Here is a 4896-nt window from a genome sequence, read left to right on the forward strand (position 1 = left end):
AGTACAGGTCTCCACTTGAGTGGAGAGTAGGAAAAAGAGGCAAGTGCAATGCCAAGACTTTACTAAGTTATTTGAATAAGAATACTTGTAAGTAGTTAAAATGCTTTACATTTATCATTACCATAATTGCAAAGAATAACAACTATCATTTATGAGATGCTTTCCATGTGCCAGGCACACACCACATTATCCCATTTAATTTTCACATTGGCGATTTGGGTATTATCTCTATTTAACAGATAAAGACACTGAGGCTGAGGTCAAGCAATTTGCCTAGGCTATTCTGCATTTTGCTAGCCTAGCGGAACCATTGGCTCCCTCCTTCCAGCAGACTCTAGAGTTAACTATGATTGTGTGGCAGACACAAGGTGCTTCAAAGCTATTCCAAAACTGCCTCCATGATTCTTCACCCTACTCTGTGAGGAAGATAAGGATTCTACATTTTAACTTTTGAAAGAAAAGGGCAGACTTTAAGGTCCCTTCTGAGAGGCCTGGATGGCTGATCCATAAGAGCATTTCCAGTTTTTAGTTTCAGAAAAGGGAGTCTTGTACTTAGGAGGTCAATGATGGGGACCACACATAAGTTTATTATACTAGATTACGAGTAGTAAATTTTAATCTGAACCTGAAGTAAGTAGGGTACAGTTGGAGACTAAATACTGGCAGCAAATAACCAACTCATGGTGTGTCCTGATCATGTGAAGAGAAGGAGACACTCCTGTACATGGGATATAGAACTAGCTAACTCTGGAGTTTGCTGGAAGGAGGGAGCCAATGGTTCTGCTAGGCTAGTAAAAGGGAGAATAGCCTAGGTCCATGGATGATGTTTTGATGCATAGTGGACCAATTCAGCCATATATGGAAAAGGCTACAGCTCTGTGCACATAACTGTGAAATTATTTTGACCAGGTATGTATGCTATCAATAAAATAGTGGTTTATTCAGGTCACAAGGAAGACAATTTTCTACTAAAACTCAAAGTATCATATGGGTTAATATTGACTTTTTGATATACACTTCTAACAGAAAGGAAGACAAAGAGACAACATAGCTATGATAATTTATTGCTTTTCATTTCTTGTTTGGATAAAAGTAAAACTACATCAAAAGTTGTTTGATGACACTGAATTATTTTCACAATATCTATATCACTTGCTATATCAGAATTGAAGTCCTCATGGTTGGTCTTCAATGGAAGTGAATCCTAAAATTAATCTTAATTAAAAAAATACATTGCTTTTGGGGCAAAGAGAAGGCAGCAGGAAGAGGAAGCATTTTCCCAGAATTAAATGAATTAGCAACCTTGGGTCCTAGCCCAAGGTTTGTCCCCAGTCAAGTAATTCTGAGCATGTCACTTAAGCTTCGGTTTCTTTATCTGTACAACAAGGAGCTAGAGTTTAATTTCCAAAGCCCTGTCAAGTACTAAGTTGCACAAGTCTAATATTCTTTGGAGTTCATCTTTGCCTTAAATGGATTTATGATCATTTTTGTGAACAACGACCTCATTATTTAAAAATTCATAAGGGAGACAGCTCATCGAATACAGCAGGACACAGGGTTCAGAATATGATACTGTAACACAATTAAGTATGGAGAACAATACTGCCATAGGGCAAAAGTAACTCCTGAAATTCTGTTAGCCTCTGTGCACATTTGTCTTACAAAGAACATGCTTGCTCCTGATGAAAATGTGCTTTTTAATTCCTTCTAGACAGAATCACTGATACAACTGCTTCCATCTTATATCAAAATGAGTTATTCATAAGCCACATACTCTTGCAAATGATTCTAAAAGGCAAGTGATGTTTGATATTAAGGTTTTATGTGACAAGTTAGCATTCCATGGGCATCCATAACAACAGTAAACTGAAATCCAGTGAGTAGGCGCCCTTAAGTCCAGACTAAGTATCCCTAAATGCCAAATGCCACAAGACTGCCACTTGGGAATGACTGTTTTTAGCCTCCAGAGTATGGATGGTGGCACGAGTAGGAGCTTTATTACACTGTAGAAGAAAAGCTTTCTCCTTACTTTGTCCTCATCTGATATTGAGAAAAGAGCAAGAGGGCAAATGTATAAGATTTGGAAACTGCCTCTTCCAGCTGTTCTGGCCTGAACTCTAGTTAATCTTGTGCAAGTTAAATTCTAACTATCACTAGATGGGACCTATCACCTGCTGGGACCTGTCAAGCCTTGGATTAGTGCCGTCCCGGAAGTAAAGTTCTGTTCTTTGATATCCCAGGAGGAACTGTCATGCTCTAAGATCGGCAAATGAGATACAGAACTGGCTACAATTAGATCTTAATAAGTTCAATACAGAGTGTGTCACAGAATTTCAAATGTTGAAAGATTATCTTTTCAAATGTATGTATAATTATTCTGAGGACTTGCTTGCCTGTCACAAACCTAATGCATTTGTTATGAGGATGAAACAGGAAAAACTCACAGGAGGACACGAACCACTACGCAGGACAGCTTCTAAGTTAAGAAGGGAATCTCCCAGGTGGTCCGGCAAACATAATATTCCTTATCTTTCCCGCCCACCCGAAAGTTCTAACACATATGCTTCAAAACCTCGTTGGTAGTTCAAGCCTGCTTAGAAGTTTTTAAGGCCTCGTGCCAGACTTCCGGTGTTTTCATAGATTTCTCTTGTTCAGTTATTGTCGCCTCCGAATTTGTCATTCTCTTCATTCCACTCCAGCCTCCCTTCCTCTGTGCAATAAGCTTTTAGGGCATTCCATTCATGACTTTTCTTCCCCACCTAAAATACTGTCAGCAAACATTCCTATAAAGGCGGGAAGAGAAAGTAAGGATACGTTACTGCCTATAAATCGAGCACTTCAAAGGCATTTGTTTTAATCACCACTTAAGACTTTCACCCACGAGTAATTTGTGCGAAAGGAGATTCTTCTGGGAGGATAGCCGGGCTTCGTCTTCAGGTTTCAATCCCTAAATTTCCCATAAGTAAAAGAAACATCACTTCCTCTCTCCCAAGAGTCCGCTGACACCTGTCTTCACCCGCAGGTGTTTCTCCTAATACTTTAAACGCTTTCTAGAACCTCAAACCGCTAAGTCGCTCACCGGACCCAAGGTTTTGCACCAGCGACGCTGCAGGGTTTGCTGTTCTACTTCCCTAGGCACAAGCCCGCCCGCTGGCGTCGAAGCCAACTCTTTACTGGTTCAGGTATGTGCTCGTCTCTGTAGCGAACCAATCAAAACCCCACTTCTTACTCCTGGGATTTGGTAAACGGAAGAGACCTCTCTGGTCCCGGGAGTAGGCAGGGACCGTGGAAGAGTGACAGTTCGACTTTCCAATAGGCAGAGCCCTAGGACCTGCCCACGTCTGGTTCGGGGGTTAGAAAAGAGCGTCGATGCCGGCGGCAGTGATGAGTCCTAGGAGGCGCTGGCTCTTCGGCGGCTCGGAGGAGCGGCTGCTGCTGCTGTTGCTGCTGCTGGTAGCCCCTTTGCAGGTGAGTGGTGTTGTTTTAGAAAATGTTGCGAATGTTTCCATTTTTTAAGTGATGTGATGTTTTATTTTTGGGTGCAGGGAAGGCCAGTTTCTTTACTTTCTCTGGTTTAGTCGTTGGTGGGAGTCTGGTGCCCACTCCAGCCCTCAAGCTGGGACCCTCACTTATCGCCCTGGTCCCTTTCCCTTGTCCCTTTCTCAGAATGAGCCTCACAGGCAGTCACAGTTCTGTTAACTGAGAGGAGAAGCCCGCTTTGGTAGTGCTGTCCTTATGGCAAGAATAGATAGAAGTTGGAGGGAAGAAAACTATCCTGGACATTTGAGGCACTGTGTGGCAGAGCCCTTTCAATAGGAAGATCCCCTGGAAGGAAACAGGGCGATGCCGCTGTATTTGGGGCTTTGGCAGACCTGGCCCTATCATTTTGTGTGGCAGACAGAAAAACTCAAATGCGGTGAAAAGAGGAGGTGAATATATGCAGTGTTTTCATGTAGGAATCTGGAGCCAAATCACAAGTTCTTAGAACCACTAGAAATAAAAACAAGTGTATTTTCCTCTTTTCTAAGGGACAGGGGCTGGTATTACACTAGAGAAGGTCAATGAAATGCGTAATTGCAGTTAAGTTCACAGTTAAGCTTTAAAGAATAGTTGGTTATTAGCTAACTTATTATAACTCTCATTCCCCTACTGCCTCCCTTCCAAATTACGGAAGATCTTTAGCTTGTGAGTGGTACTATGTTAGCTGACTAAATGCAGACTCCTTCCAAGGAGGGGAAAAAATCAAAAGCTAAGTTTCACCTGTAGGTACTAAAGTTTTTTTTATAGTGAAAGCAGAACTCATGTCAATTTCTCTTTTACTTTTTATTTTTATTTTTTGAAACGGAGTCTCGCTCTGTCGCCCAGGCTGGAGTGACTGCAGTGGCTCGATCGGGGCTCACTGCAACCTCCGCCTCTCGGGTTCAAGCGATTCTCCTGCCTCAGCCTCCCAAGTAGCTGGGATTAACAAGCATAGGCCACCACGCCCGGCTAATTTTTGTATTTTTAGTAGAGACCGGGTTTCACCATGTTGGCCAGGCTGGCCTCGAACTCCTTACCTCAGGTAATCTGCCCGCCTCGGCCTCCCAAAGTGCTGGGATTACAGGCGTGAGCCACCACGCCCGGCCTTCTTTTTTTTTAAACTGCCTCCCATAAATCCAGGGAATAGCGTTTTCTTGGCCATCTTTGTATTCCGGTAGCACCTCATATACCGCAGATGCTCCGCAGTTGGTGGTGAACTTTAGAGAAGCATGATTCAAACAGTTTCATAGTGGAAGGAGCTCTGAGTTAGAAATCAAGAACATTGGCTTTAGTCTAGAAGCTGTTACTATTTGTGTGATCTTAAACAAATCATTTCAACTGTGACTCTTAATTTTTGCATTTTTTTTTTTTTTTTTT

At 42.3% G+C, this 4896-nt stretch overlaps 1 protein-coding gene across 3 annotated transcripts in view; it reads left to right on the forward strand.

Annotated features, from left to right (window-relative positions):
* The first annotated feature begins 3309 nt into the window (after positions 1-3309).
* The window catches only part of BPGM (2,3-bisphosphoglycerate mutase), a 32630-nt gene continuing 31043 nt past the window's right edge, over positions 3310-4896 (forward strand). For 2 of the 3 annotated variants that reach the window (XM_011941226.1, XM_011941225.1), the window contains exon 1: positions 3310-3468. The gene's annotated coding sequence lies outside the window, so the exon portion shown is untranslated. Of the gene's footprint in view, positions 3469-3666; positions 3789-4896 lie in introns of all 3 variants that reach the window. The other variant, XM_011941227.1, reaches the window with a different exon arrangement.

The sequence above is a fragment of the Colobus angolensis genome, unplaced genomic scaffold, assembly GCF_000951035.1.
Source record: "Colobus angolensis palliatus isolate OR3802 unplaced genomic scaffold, Cang.pa_1.0 Scaffold2, whole genome shotgun sequence".
Taxonomy (NCBI): domain Eukaryota; kingdom Metazoa; phylum Chordata; class Mammalia; order Primates; family Cercopithecidae; genus Colobus; species Colobus angolensis.